The 16,617-nt window shown below is 36.3% G+C and overlaps 1 non-coding gene across 1 annotated transcript; it reads left to right on the top strand.

The window, feature by feature from the left end:
* Window positions 1-10,537: 10,537 nt before the first annotated feature.
* Window positions 10,538-10,610, top strand: Trnav-cac (transfer RNA valine (anticodon CAC)). Its single transcript has one exon. It is a non-coding gene; the product is annotated as a tRNA-Val (tRNA).
* Window positions 10,611-16,617: the final 6,007 nt, after the last annotated feature.

Here is a 16,617-nt window from a genome sequence, read left to right as displayed (position 1 = left end):
AACAAACTTGTTTAACTTTCAAGCAAATAACGCCCTTAAGAGCCTTTAAAAGCTAAAATAATTAGGTGTAATCACTATCAAACTAGAATAAAACACTATACAAGTAAAAGTTAGCTATCTAGCGGCGTGGCGTCGTTTGTCAAAGCTCTTGCGACCAAAAGTTTGGCTATTAACTGAACCTATCGGCTTCAGCTTAACTAGTACTTAACGTGACGGGATCATAATTGATGCGCTTAACTTGCTTTCAGAATTTGGATTAATTAATTATTTACTTATTGATTCTATACGTTTATTGAAATAAAGATTGGTATAAAATCAGCTTATTTATTAACTTGCTTTTGTTCTGTTTTGAAATAGAAAAATGTACCTTGAAACCTGCAAAAAAGTACACTGAAAATTATAAGAAAGTATTACCATAAAATAAGCTACATGCTATCCTTACACACTCATATTTCTCTATGCATAGCCAAATATAAATGCAGCCCCACCATAACCCTAAATGAAAGGTGTTAACCGAGAAATACCACCTCACTTCCATTCGCGACCAATTCGCAGTACAAACTCTTTTATCGGTTTAGTCCCACATTAAAAAAGAAGGATACCGATATAAAATTAAGTCAACAAGCTCCTCCGAAAAATTATTCATAGAAAAAGATCGCGAGGTGAAAACTGTGGGGTGGGTTTGGGTAAGGGATGAAGAAAGGGAAAAACTTGGATAACTGCCTTCATGAATTGGAAATGTAATTTGGTCGGGTAGGTGTGTGTGTGGCAATTGTTTTCGTTCTATTGCCGGATTACGACATTTCTGATTGACGACGCGTGTGCCGTGCGTCGCTTGGGCGGGATTGCCGCTAGTTTCCTTGGAAATGGAATAGGAGTATCAGTTGCTTGTCGTCGTTTCTACTGATGGAATATTGAGTGATGGGGACGTGACTGTGAGGGACATCTCTGTGCCCTATTTGGTTCACATAGTGGACGGTTTTTAGGACTGAAATGTAAACTGGTATAGAAGGTTACAAAGATTTTTCATGAATAGTATACATTTAAAAATCTATAGATATGTATCTAGTGCAGAGTACACACTACTTGTGTGTAAACTCATATATTCTTTGACTGCAAAATAGTCCCAAAAAAACTTCCCTCAAACTTCCACAAATTCTACTCAAAAACCCATGCAATCACAATGCCACTGTTGAAACAAACTCAATTCCTCCAAATAGCCCAGTTACACCTAAGCTCCTTACAATAGAAAGTATCTCCGAATTCCATCAGCCATTTCATCTGCAGCGCCTGGCAGACAATCTTGTGACAGACACGCAGACAACAGAGGGTCTGTCTAGCCTCGTAAAACACACGTTTTACCGACTTATTATACGACAACGTTTTGTAAAAACGACTTTCTCCGAGTAAAGGGAATCTAAATTGGCGTAAATTTTACGAGCACTATTTGAAGTGAGATGTAATTTTGTCAGGAGCTGATGGTAGTTTTTTTCGTGGACGTGAGGACGCCATAAAATGTTTGAAGGGCGGTTTAGCTGCCGTTAGCCGGGGCCAGTGATAAACAGGGCGGGCATTAAACGTCACTGTTATCAGGTAACGCTGCTATGTTTGTTAGTAAGGCTCGTAGAAAGTAAACACTATAAAAACAATATCGAAAAGTTAGAGAATTTAAACTAAATAAATGAACTAAAAGAAAAGAAAAAGAATCTAGATTTTCTTTTCAACTGTTTATCAATACGCGTGTGTAACCTTTGATATGGCTAGCCCATAGTGTCGTCCATCTTAGGTAACTCACGTAACTAAGATAGATGGCCCGAACGGCCGCGCAAGCTAAGGGGCATAAAAGGTTAGCCTTAGGACATAATAGAAAATGTAATTTACAGAAAAAGTGGCTGTAAAGGTACCTTTATCGCTATTTTTATAGGCAGTGAATAGTTTATAAGTACATATATTACAGGGCACCTTTAGAAATGGACTCGAGAAAAAATAATAACAAATATTGTGGAAGAAATCTATGACCTCTTATCGATAATGTTGATTTTCTTTGGCAGGAAAAAAAAAGAACTGAAGAAGTCATACCCATTTTACCAACTTTTTTTTTGCTTTTTTGACTAAGTACTCTCTATAAAGTCACTTACATTTAATATACCTAAAAAGATCGGAACTCTAACAAGCACGGAACATACACCTATTACAAAATAATTCCAGGAAACACCTTTTATTCCCATAGAATTAAATAACAACATAATTAAGTAAATGAAGCAACACAAATGATCAGTTCGTTCCTCTGTTTGACTTCATCCCATGGGGAGCGCGGCGGCTGGTCGCGGCTGATAAAATGCAACTCCAAGGAGACCGCTACACTCACACGCGAAGATACACTGCCGGACAAACTTATCTGAACACAAAATATTAAATAAAAAACAATATTTTTCTATAATATATTAAGTATCAGTGTGTACTATCCTTATAAATCATACAGTTTGTTTCATCTATGACGAAGTAGGCTAAAATGCTTCGTTTTTCTTTATGGAATATGGGGCAAACAGGCAGTCGGGTCACCTGATGATAAGCGATCAGTGTCGCCCGTTCGTTATTCCTTGACTGCCCGTGCTTCCGAGCACTGGCACCAAGAGTAATTATTATTCTGGTTTTTTGAACGCCGAGGTTAACTGCCTACCACAAACGCTGGAACCTGCGTACCTGCAGTTTGTGATTTCGTAGGCTTGTTAAGATATCTATGAAAAAAGGTTTTACCATACGTTATCGCAAACTTGTAGAATACAATATTATTCTATACCTCAATCCGATTTATACAGGTCAAACTATTTTTAGATGTTCCGTGAAAATACAATACTTTATGCACGAAAACTCACCTTTCAGTTTTCAAAGATACAAACTGTGAACAGCGCCTCAACAGAAAGTAGTATCAAGTTCGACTGTGCCAATACTTTTGTCCCCAATTGTAAATATCTCCCTGATCCTATACACTTAATTCTATTTTTAATTAAAGTTCAAGTTACCGTGAAAAACTTTTCCCGATGCAAATGAACGCATTTACCTTCCGAAGACTAGGTGTGCTTTCCCGTACAACTTCAGATATTACTTAGAAATAATTAAACAACTTATTTTCTTTGATCTTTTCTTATCTTTTTCCTTGTGGTTTGTGTTTTCTAAAGTTCATAGTTTGTAATTAATTTTGTAGTAGGATTTTATTTAATGAGAATGTGTTTGTGTAAAGTTGAACAGATTAACTTTATCGTAAAATTATGCCTTATTAAAATTAATTACTGATTTTTCGTCAGTTATGTAATAGAGGCGAGTCTAGCGCCCTGGGTTCGAATTTTAGAAATATTGTAAATCGGAAAGTGCAGTCGTGATTTCTTTTTATCTGGTAATCGAACCCGACACCCTTTCTCTGCAGCTTTCTTTACTACCACTTGATCAACCACATTTTTTTACCGTTGGTCCACACAAGGCTTTTTTCCTGTGTCGTGGGTGCGTTTACAAATATACAAGTTCACATAAACAATAAATTGCAATCCTCCACTAAGCAAAATAACATATAAACTGCAACCTGAAATGCAAACACATTGTATCGTATATAAAGCGGACATTCACGGCAAGTTTAAAATCTAGTTGTCTGAAAGCCATTCGGTGGTACCTGACTAAAGCTAGGTCCAAGCTACTGCCTATGGTATGACTCTGTAATCAGCCATTCCGATGCAAATTCGCTCGCTGAACCAACTATGGCTTTATATAAAGGGTTGCATTCACGTTTGTTACAACGTATTTGATTCTTTTATATGGTTTTGTTATTAATATTTTACTGGTTGATCAGTGTCTCTAACGATAAAGGATTTTTTATTTAATGTAGAAAGTTCAATAATAGTAATGAATTTCTACACGGTTTAATATTTTTTCTTTCTGTTTAAAAAAAACATCTGAAATATTTTTCAAGCATCTTTTAACCTCATATACAATTCCATGATGGTTATTCCATATGCTGATACAATTCAATGACATGTTTAGAATTAAAAGTAGATATGCAATTATATTTCTGTGGTCAGCCAAAATAGAATCTATTCTGCAAACATTACCGCGAGTGCATCTCTATCCCAATGTTTGGAGCCGCGTCCGCTATAGGAGTAAGTGAATTTTCCCCTTTATGCAGCCACTTGACTCTGGCTACAGAAGGTTTTATCCTTTGATTACACTTGGAGAAAGTTGTGAAGGAACTCAATGAGCCCCCGGGCGCGACGATAGATGAGAATCGTTTCAAAACTTTTGTGTTTACATGTCAACGTTACTCGATCCCGTCTAGATTGTTCTCGAACATTCGAACACGGAAGATGATCCGCGATATTGCTTTCTTAAGAAAATGGTGCTTTCGTGCTTTCATTGGATCTTTTCTTATGAACAAAGTAACTCAACTTTTTTAATGAGCGTGTCGATTGAGGGTACTTTACAATGATTTTCTCCACGTCGATACCAATTCTGAGCAATGAAAATAAGTATGTAATAAAAGGTAGCCTTTGCGATAATCTTTGTGTAATGAATTCCATGAAGTTGTTATTGAAATAAATTGTAAAGAAATATATATTGTAAGCAGACGTTTCCAATTTGAAGGCTACAAATTGAAAGATTTATTTTAAATACCTATTGGGACTTGCCTGGTTTAACTGGCTGTAAGCTTGATATTTGATTACCATTGTTACACGAATATGATTAAATGTGTTATCTAAAGCACAAATACAAAGGAACTGGTACCAACATCGTATTTACTGATCTTCTATTCAAGTCACGCGTCTTGTGGTACGCCACGAAACCAAAAATTGCAGCAATGTCGAAACAGTCTTGCCAAGTGACTTCATTAGGAAAAACTTGTGTTGTCAACTTTCTGCCTTCGGTACTCCGGAGCCAAGGCAAACATGACTGGTGTCGGTTTGTGATTTTGGCTAAAATATCCTAACGAAATGTAATTTTAAACTTTAAGACTCTTTGACGTTTAAAGACAAAATATTTGAACATGAAACCAAAATTGGCTGCCATTTGTTAGTTCTAGCGTTTGTGGTAAGCACATGTACAACAAATTCTAAAACATTTGAAAACTTTTGCAACAAAATAAACTTAGAGCACCTCCTAAGTCACGAACTTGAAAACCGACCGAAACTTGATGCACTAACTGCGTCTAATTACTATTTATGATATAGATAAAAACCAGTTACTTGGAATTTGTAAGTTGGTGAGAAACTAGCGAAATGGTTACAACTTAAGCCATTCATTACTAACTTAATCTTAAGTACAGCAAGCAAGTCAAATATTGACAGGAGGGTGTCTGGTAGCGGGAGTGATAAGCCGTGAAGGGTCCAGTCTTATTGGATGAGCACACAGACAATCACGGCCGGACACAACCGCCCAACTGGCCGTTTCACTCCCGTGACGTGTAACAGCGTAGATTAAGCCATAGATGCGACAGTTTTGATAAAAGCTCTTATGTGACTAGATTGAATATGAATGTCGTCTAGAGAAGACAATAGTTTTGGTAATGAATAGAATTTCGATTAGAAAATTTTGTCTGTCATGACTTAGTCTTATAGTATCGCCCCTATATCTCAGACGAGATGTGTACAATAAATACACCTATTTATTTCAGTGTTTCTTATTTTGAAGTTTTCCTTAAAATATTTTAACGTACATCTAACGTAATTTTTAACTGTTTATGTTTATGTCTTTACATTTAATTTAATGGCAAGTTGTATCTCTTTTACAACACAAAACATATCGTACTATAATTAATCATGTATATTATCAAACTTGATAAGTGTTCTGATTCGTCCTTCATTCGTCACAACTGCACCGCTATTTGAATCTTTGTCGAACCTTTGGTCCATTTATTTGCATTGGTAATTCATAATAATGTTATTATTGCCAACTCAACAATGTCCACCTCCCTTTGATTGTCGGCCCCTTGTAATCGTGTTTGTGTCTGTCCGTCCAAACTATGTTATTGATTTTTGTTATTAAATAACACGCTTTACTTGTCAAGGGACATTATTGACCTTTCAATTTTGTTTTTCATCAATTGAAAGTTCCTCGTTTGTTTAGTATAAACTGTAAAGGTTAATTGTAGAGAATTAGCTCCGTGGGCGGTTGAGTACTTACTTGTTCTGTCAATTACTTCAATCGGGAGGCAGGTTCTAGGTAATTTGTTATTTCGACACTGTTTAGCTAGCTAATTTTCTTTGAAATTTTGTATGAATAACCAGGTTGTTTCCACTTACGAAATAATTTGTCCTTTTGATATTACTAGAAGAGCAAACCACTCATTTCCTAGCCTTACATTCTGCCTTTTATTCCAAGAATAATGGATCTATTTCTCGATTTGACATAAGTTTCTCTACTTTCTATAGGGAAAATCGTTTTAGCAGGGGAAAATTCTTCGATTTATGACATCCCTTTTACTATTTGTGAGAATCAATGTCTTTATTTATTTCTTATCGCCCCCTCCGTGACACCAGTAGCTGGCGTCCGTTTGTCTCAAAGACAAAGCTGCTTTTCTTGTCTAAACCTCCAACGATAAATCCATTGGTGTCCAGTGCAGCTTATGCGGAACCCCGCTGCTTTCCCCGCCAACACCTAGGTCCTATAAACAAATAAATATAACCCTTATGGTGAAGCTCTAAAGTCGTCCTCTCTTGAAAACTTATGTTTGTATGGGTCGCATAAAGCAATACATTTTTTGAGGTTGAATCAATGAAATATGACCTTTATGCAATTGATTTAAAGGTTCGATTGTCAGAATAAACAATTTGAGATTGTGTCATGCTTTTGATCAGATTGAGGGCTTGTTTATCTTTGCTTGCTCCGTGTCGATTTTAAAGCAAATATGCGGTAAAAATATTTTTAAATATTATCAAATTGACTGTTTCACAATTCTGATCTGTTGATGGTTGGTCGATTAAATGACACCGATGATATGATAGGTTTGTCTAGGCCAAAGGTCCTTTACTCTTTTAAAAAAGAAGTTTTTTACAATTTCTCTGATACACTATTTATCTATTGTATATATATGTAGGAACAATGTAACTACAATACGTCAAAACTAACGGGACAATAAAACCAATTTGTATTTCAAACATAGTGCCCACATATGTACACTTACAATTTTGAAATAATGCTTCTATACAAATAATAATAATATATAATTTAATCTTTCACATAAAAAAAATATCTGCTTGATGCCACAGGATCCCTAGACTGCATTGGAATAAATTAATACTTTAAGTTAACGTGTATAGTGATCGTATTTGAGCGAAAACTTTCTTTGCCTTTAGTTTGTCTCATTGACTGTTCTTGTGACGAACAGATCACTTTAGTTTATTCTTATCCATCTTTGTATATCAAAAAGCGACCACAAAAATGGTAACATTTTTATATTCTCTTTACTATATTGTCATAACAAAATATTTAACTTCCGTGGTAAGCCCAGCCAGGCAGCACACTCGTAATTAGCCGTAGGGCACTATCCATTGCGGGCGACATCAAATAGTTAGGAGGCGTGACGGCGACGCGTTTGTGATGCTACATTGAGCACGATTTGCGAGCGGCCGCTCGGGCGCGTTCGGCTTCGCTCGGCATCGCTCGGCACACCGATTTAGGGGCAAAGGAAAATTTTAGAGACATTTTTGCACTAGATTTGTGTTATGATTTTCTTGGTGGACTGAATACATATGCGCGATTTGACACTGGCTCCAGTGAAGCGTGATGAGAAGGGTACTTCTATGTTTTGCTTGCCATGGGAAAATAGAATGATGCTACTTTGAATGCAATGGTTATGGCGCTGCACACTGCACACTGGCGGAAGTTGCTTTTAGATGAAAAGTATTTGTGGCTACTTACGTCCATGAAGTCTTTATTTACACCTGTTTTAAACTATTACTGACACCAAATTAGTACTTTAATAATTATTCTTTTTGAAACTATTACTTGAATTTCTTCACTGCGCTTGCAGCTATTTCACACTTTACATGATCGTATTCCATCCTCGCCTCTCGAAACGTTACACACTTCATTTTCAAAGTTAGACAATACGTTTGTTACATATAATTTGCGAGAAAACAAAGCGAAAGTTGTCTGAGTATCTGTTTAGCATCTCTGCAGAAGTTTGCGCCATCGGAGGGAGTATGATACAGTAGTACTGTGGCGATAAATTAAGAGGAACAACAAACTTGGTGCGGATAATTACTACACTTGCGTGTCCATTCACTTGTACTTTCATTATTCTTGGTGCGCGTTCACATTGTACTGTCGTACACCTTTGTGATTTTTTTTGTTGCGTCTTTTTTCTCACTTGCAAGAACTGATTATGTTTCTTGTGCTTTCCATGAATAAGGATCAGTTTTAAAGATATTCAACTGATATCTATAGATAATGAATTACCTTTTTATTTGCTGGTTATAAAGCTCAGTGAAAGAGGGGTGGAGGACTAAGAGGGAGGCCTTTGTTCAGCAGTAGACGTCTTTCGGCTGATGAGGATGATGATGATGAAAATGAAAGCTAGTACTACTAGTTTCTAAAACAAACACAATCATTGTGAGTATCAATTTAATCAAATCCATAAGATAACTAGCGGACCCGACAGACGTTGTCCTGTCTACACGTTAATTTGAAAATTTTAAACTTTTTTAATAAGCTAAAACATTCTGGACCTTTTTGATGAAAATTATTATTCAAATGTTATGACAATATCTAACGTCATTAATATTTGACACTGCGATGGAAGCGCCGTCCGTCGGATCCGATGTAAAACATTCCAAAATCAACAACTACTAATAAATTAAAAATTAATTAAAAAAACATTGTCCAGCGGACAAAATTGTGAATCTAAACCATTCTCAGATCCCCTTGAACACACACAAAAAAATTCATCAAAATCAGTCCAGTCGTTTAAGAGAAGTTTAGTGACATACACACTTACAGAAGAATTATATATATAAAGATTTACGAACTACAGCTAACCTTGATACGAAACTATTTAGTCATCCAATACCGTGTCGTGTGTCCATGGAGCTACACACCAGTAGCGTTGTACCAGCAGTAGCACGTGTACGTAATGACTCCGCGAACTGTTTGATTTAAAGTCGCAACAATTGTTTACGAGCTTACGTAGGACACCCCTGCCTACCCCGTCCCCATGCCACGGGAATTAGCACTACCGATGATAAAGCTACATAAGTTTTGTTAAATGGACGGTGTTTTGGAACTGGTGCTGTTGTGATGATACTCTGTGTAGTTACTAAGGGGTTGAATGTGCATAGGTATCGATTTGAATCGATTATGTGAAGCTGAAGTAGCTGGTCTTTATTGAGGAGTTGGTTTGTAGCGATCGAATTAACTTTTAATGCTAGCATTCATAAGAGGACTCATGCTAGTTATTCAGGATGAGTCGGTACATAAAATGTCTTTTTTAATAAAATTCAAGGTTAAAATATGTCTTCTAATTTTGAGAGTATGAACAATACAGTACGTTCCATTTACGAGTACACTATCAGGAACTATAGTAACAGAGATATAATGTAGAGGCCCTTAGACTACAGGTGGCTACCCATTTCAGTAGATCTCAGGGCAATAAACAGGTATTTGTCAAACAACTGGTGCGAACGGAGGTAATGCTTCGTGAAATACCGAAATGAAATATGTATTAAATCCAGGACCACTGAGATTAAGCTGACGGGGAGATCAGATATTAATGAGGGCGAATAACCAGTGGGAGAACGAGACGAATGCGGAAAAATGTAAAATGTCAACTTGAACACCCAAGTTTAAAAATCATCTTCTTTCTGGTTCTACTCACAGAACTTTACTGCGTGAGATCTAAAAAAATGGAGTTCTGTATGTGTTTTATCATTTATGTATGCTCAGTAAACTAAGTCTAGATTTCGAGTTATACTTGATATCTATCAGTAACTTGATAACTAAAATATATAAAAAACATTGCATTACCCATTTATGTGTTGTATTTTTTCTTTCTTTTCTATAGAAAGCATTCGCTTCGCTCCCAGTGGACCTTAGCTAGGTGTGCGGAAATCAAAGAATTTAATCTACAATGAAAGAAGTGGGAGGTTCTTTGTGCGTGTCACCCGCCTCGACCCTGTGGCGTGATCTTACACATTCAGCGCGGAAGTGCGGTTTTGAGCAGACATGAGAAATAATAAATCTAATCACTATTTATTCTAATTCTGAATGTTAGATGTTTAGTAGGAAGTTTGCTTCTATTAATAAATACCCTAAAATCAAGTTTTTTTTTGTATTTTTCTTGTTTGTTCGATACTGAAAGCGTGAGTTATAATTGTTACCGTTGATTACCGCCCCTATTATAGGAGTGAGTACATCTGACTGGTATACCAAATATCAAATACTACCTATAGTAAGTAAGTTAGGACTTACTTCCCGTATCTGCAGCCTATCATCTAGTATTTTATTTGATAAGCTGGAAGCTCTTGATAGAATTTAAAAATTGGCCAACCTACTCATCGTTTCCGTAGTGTAGCGGTTATCACGTGTGCTTCACACGCACAAGGTCCCCGGTTCGATCCCGGGCGGAAACATTTTTGCAAAAGAAAACTTAATCATTGTTTCTTTAGGGTTTTTTAGTCTTTTGATAGAAATCAAATTATTTCATTATTGAGAAAAATATGTTGAGGTACTAGTACCAACATATTATTATACCTAGCCGAATATGGCTAAGAGTTAGGTTTGCTTCGTGATCATCTGCTCCACTTCACGCTAAATAAAATATCAATTTAACTAGAGTTGATACTTTTTAGAAAAAAAAAACAATAAATCATAAATAAATGCCTTATCCATCAGATCTCAGATCTGTGCCACCGTTCCTTACAATTCAATATCATCCCTTTGTTACTGGTTTTCTCTTTAATAAATGCGGCGGATCCCCAATTTTAGCTCGAATAATATTGTCACCTCACCACGCCCGCCAGTATTAGTAGAGAGGGTAGTTGACTTTCATAGGCTCTTTGTAGATTTTTGAATTGAGAAAAATGCGATTTGAATAGACGTGTCTTGAAAAAGATTGGCTTCTGTAAGGTTTTGTGGCTTTTGACTCCGAAGCTAACTGTTTGTTGGATGGGGTCCGATGTTTGTGTGTTCTTTTTTTTCATATCAAGGTACCTTTTCTCTGGTAGAAGGGCAAGAAAGAAAATTTTGGCTGGTTTTTGTAATGCATATTTTATATGCAATCGGGTTTTATAATATAAATAATAAAATTATTTAGAGTGTAAATAATAAAATAAGCAATACAAATATGATTTCTCTTTAATTGATTTATTAAAATTAACTAAAAAATCATGGTTTACTCTACGTGTGTAATAAAATAATAAAGTAATAAAATAATAAAATCATGGTTTACTCTACGTGAGTAAACCATGATTTTTTAGTTCTCTTTAACAGAGAAAATCTCTACTAGTTTCGATTCAGAGAGGGTCTCTTCATCATGATCAGCGTGCGCAGACGCGATTTCTAAAATTGGTTAATCCAAGATAAGGTGGAGTATTCTTAACAATAAACAGTACTTAATTTCACAACCTCGTCTACATTTCAAAAATCAATATAATTTAATCAATCCGACCGCAACACAGCCGACCGTAACAGTTTTAAAGTTAAAACAAGAGTTTTGTACAAGTTAATTAAAATATGGAGAGAGGTCCAATCAGAGGCATTGAATGAGCGAACTTGGCTACACTGCTAAGTATCGCCTGACGACTTATTAATTTGTTGCGGTATTTTATGAGCTTGTTGCCTTTTGCTGATTACTGGATTAAAAATTTTGATAGGAAGGGTTGTCTCAATTATAAGAGGTGGAGGTTTGTTTTGTCATCTTTAGTCGTAGAGGTCGGAATACAGTGCTGTGCCTGGCTGTGCCAAAAAATGGTCACACAGGAAACCGCCGTGAAACAAAGCTTGCGTTGTGTGTGAGGTTACCAGAGGCCAAAAAACCCACTTTCCCAATCTTCCCAATCTTCGATTTCCTAACCACCCTTAAATTCCTAACAGGTCGGCAACGCACTTGTAACGCCTTTAGTAACGCCTTTGGCAGCGGCGATTGCTTACCATCAGGTGTTCCGTCTGTTCGTTTAAACATACCATAAAAAAACCATCCAGTAAATAATGTTGACAACAACGATTAACACATCATCGGATAAAAGCACTCGATTATTTTTATATCGATATTAACAATTACCGTGGGATACTAATTTCGTAGCCAATGATACCTACATCAATCCTTGCTGAAGGTAGATTAACTCCATAATACGAGGCAGTCGGTGACATATTGTATCATTAATCTGTGCCGAGGGGTGGCCAGTATCACCTGGCTGTAGAGTATACAGTATATATATGTGGCGCTGCACTATTGTATACTGAAATTGGAAGTAGATACAACCGATCAGTGTGGACTCAAGGCTATTGGCTTGGCTTGACGCAGGGACTGTGTTGATTGAATTCGTCTGGAGAAAAAGAGGTAACGTTATAAGCAATAAGCATGTTGGTTGAACCTGTGAGTTAGGTTAAAAGGTTACCGTTACTACTACTTTACTAGTCAAATACAAGAAAGTTTCAGGTCTATATGAAAAGGCTAATGACTGTTGATGAGGTTATGTAAGATTCGTAGCAATTGGCGTTCCATTGTATCTGCCCACCCCCATAGGACAGGGGTGACATTATGTATGTATGCAAAGTTGCGTTTCCAATCAATTGTTAATCTTATAAATATTGTATGATAAGTACGTCTCAAAAATCGTTGAGTATGCCTTTTAATATCGACAATAGCGTGTTGAGTTTCCCACAGGGTTTATATATGCAGATGCGATCCGTTCAATCTAGGGCCGCGTAGGCTAGACGTACGTTACAATATTAATTATTCATCGGATCGAGCGAATAAACCAATTTCACGGTTCTTTGGTCGCGAATCGCAGCGAACCGCCGCGGCTTATACAGCGGGCGTCGAAATACCTTCGGCCTGCAAGTGGCAACTTGTTTTCTTTTTAGTGCATCGCCGATAGTGTTTTGTTGAACCTATGTAAACAGAGCAAAATATACAAAGTTCACAAAAGAGAAATCTTGCATTAAGTCATGTTTATAAGTACTCATGTTGCTGCACAGTTGCAAGGCCCACGATTTATAACGCAAACAACAATAACCAAGCGAGTACTTAGTTACCTTTTTATACAAATAAATAAAAACTTCCTTCATAAAAAGTTTTTATTTTTAAAATGTTCTCCTACAAGAGTAGCTATTTTAGTTAAAGCGAGCGACAAACACAGTTATTTCGAGGTGGCTCGGAATTATACTTGGAATTCTAGAGGGTAATTTAAGAAAAGTTAGACTATATAAAGATACGACTATTCTAACGTTATCTGTTACACGGGTTTTCTTATTTTAAGTAAACTTGGGTAGGCATTATCTTGAACGAAAAGTAAGTTTGTAAAAAATGCTTAAACACTTATTACACCAAATTAACCAAATTAATTCCATTCAATAAAATAATTATAAATTCATTATTAGCAAAAAAACGTACATTTCGTCAGCATCCTGTAGAACAATAACTAAACGTATCCGTTAAGCCGAAACCGCGCGATCAAATTTGCAGCGTCAGCGCACACGCAACCGCTCGAGAGCGAGCCGTGTGACGTCACAGTGCAGTACATACGATGACTGAGCCACAAAGATTTTACTGAACTAATTGAAGCTGCACCATCAATCAGTGGTTCTAAATTAAATGTGTTTATTGGAAGCCATCTCTACTAATGGATCCGTACTAAAGTTTAGATTAGGTCATAGACATATATTGTGTCTTTTAATATTTAATTTTGGTAAAACTAATTAGTCAGAACTAATTATTTCTCACCTAGTAACAATAGGAAAATATCCATGAAACAAGTAATTAAAATAGTGACCTATTCTATTTAACTTTAACGACTAATTTAGAGAACCAGCCACATACATGTACCTGGGAACCCAAACCTAACTTTGGGGAAGGCTCCGTAATTTCACCGTTGGACAGACCCCGAAAAGTTACGGAACACCTCACACTGAAAATTCGGCACACGCATTTTAATCACCAAAATAAACAGCCCCAAAACTTCTATACATTCTATTAAATTAAGCCTTTCGGTTTGAATATGATAATGCTCGTTAATTTTTATCCGCTCTGCCGAGCCTCAATTACCCGGGCGGGTGGCTCCAACGTGATGCGATGAGAACCGACCCACCGGGTGTCTTCGTTTTCACTCTTCGCTGATTCTCTGACTTGGGTACCCTGATTTAGACAATTAAATTAAGTTCTGCGCTAGAGTTTCGATGAGAGAGTGAGTTGTCTATATGTCTGTATGACCGTCTGGCACGCAATGTTGAGCTTAAATATTTTTTATTTCGAGAAACATTAAAATATAGTATTTTAATTGTCTCGGATGATTGATTTTAATGATATGATTTTTACCCAGAAAATAAAAGTAAAATATATTAATACGTGAAGCAAAAACTTTGTAATTCTTTTTACGAAAATTGCGCGGACGTAGGAGCATAAAATTTGGTACACTTATAGCTTATGTATAGGAGAAGTGCATAGCGCTAATATTTTTCAAAAATAATGCTTATAAAGTACATTAAATCAATAAATAAAACATTACACACACATGCATAGTATCTGATCGTATTTGACAAAACGTCAAAATCGATAGACATTGCGATGATATTCTCACGTCTCATATGAAAAGAGTTTTATAAAAGAGTTTGAGTTAAATAAAAATTATCCTTCAACGTACGTTAAGTGGTATTGTAAATTAAATCATATATGGTCGAATTTCGGCCACTAGGCGACCACTAGTAAAAGTAAATACGTATTATGAAATTAAACGCCAAGCATTCTTCAATAAAAAATAGTCATTTGTATTTGTAATTTAAAATGAAAAGGCTAAGCTACTTCAATATTAACTCACAAATACGTAAACGTGAGCAAAGTCCACCACTGTGTGAATGATTTGTGTTCCTCAACTCATGCGCAGCGGCGCGTGAAATCGTTCGTAGCCGGACGAGTACGTGAGCCCTAACCTTGCGATCCTTACAGCATGCAATACTCTCGTCCGATATGATTTATGTCTATTTAGGGGATGTCTGACCATTGAAAGGACAAGAAAATTGAGACATTGTATATTTTTTTACGTAGATAAAAATTACAGGATAAACGTACTATTTTCTTATTAGATAAAAATGAGTTTGCAAAGCAACAGATTGTAAAGTTGCCCCAGGTTCAAACAGAGAACTCGTTCAAGTTGAATTATCGCATTATTCTATTGAACACCTCACAATTTTTATAACTTATTTGAACATTTTGTGTCTCGAATAATTTTTCGGGTTAAGAAGCGTGATTATATTTTATATTTTACCGCAACATGTCCTCAAAATATGCATGTACTTTGGCCAAAGTTTTACTAATTCTGTAAACTACATATAAGACCTCTCTACGATATAATGTAACATGAAATATCCTTACCCAAAGTTGCCGTAAGCCGTAATAATTTCCCCGAAATCCGTAACAACTCTATGAGTAATTTTAAGGTTTCTCGAATAGGCAGCGTCCGTCGGTCCGTGCGTCCGTGCCGCATTTAATACTATATTTTAGTTGACAACTCTGAATTGAGTTGTGCATTTTATGGTTTTCGTTAATTTTGTCCGTCCCTTGTTCCTAGTTGTTCATTTATATTGTTTTAAACGAATTGGTGCTGGGATATTTTCGTACATAAGGGTTTGTTGTTTAATTTGTTAGTAGTGGTAAGTATATCGATTATTGCATACCATTGTAGAACATACAACATGAATATTTGGTACATATTGCTGCGTATGCACTCAAAGCAAAGGCTCGTTGCTTTGTACTGCGAACGCAATTAGTGTTGCTCGCTTGTATCATACATGCACCATCGCGCATCGTGTAAGTGGCAAATGGTTACATCTAGATTTCTAACTTGTTGAGATTATTATAAATTGGCATGTAATCTGAAACATGAGTTTTCATATCATTTGACCAATCATAACTTGTTCTGATTAAGTGAACCCAATACCCCAACATAGAATAGAATAGAATAGATATATAAGACATTATTAATAACTGCACGGTTAGGTACGGTGGCTGCGATAATCGGCTGTAGCGGATCGATTCCCGGGAGCCACCCTCAGTGTTCACAGAAGCAACTGTTATTACTGTTCGACTGGATATCATGTATATGCGAAATCTGTATGTTTGTAAACGCATCCACAGCACAGGAGAAAATCCTAGCGTAGGGCAACGTTTAAACAAAATTAAAATAAATAAGTGACCACCTAATTTCTGGAGTAGACAGAAAACTATATTACAACTCAACAAACCATATTAATCACACAATTAAACGCGTTCTATCTCATAGAGGAACCCCTAATAACAAAGAGTAAGAGAGAGAGAGAGTTTCCCATACGATAATCCTTTGTAGATATAGCTAGATATAAACAACAACAACGTAGGTGTTACAGCTACAGTTAAATAAATGCAGTGTCAAATGATAATGTTAA

This window comes from Spodoptera frugiperda, chromosome 27, assembly GCF_023101765.2.
Source record: "Spodoptera frugiperda isolate SF20-4 chromosome 27, AGI-APGP_CSIRO_Sfru_2.0, whole genome shotgun sequence".
Taxonomy (NCBI): Eukaryota; Metazoa; Arthropoda; class Insecta; order Lepidoptera; family Noctuidae; genus Spodoptera; species Spodoptera frugiperda.
This window is presented reverse-complemented; position numbering and strand designations above follow the sequence as displayed.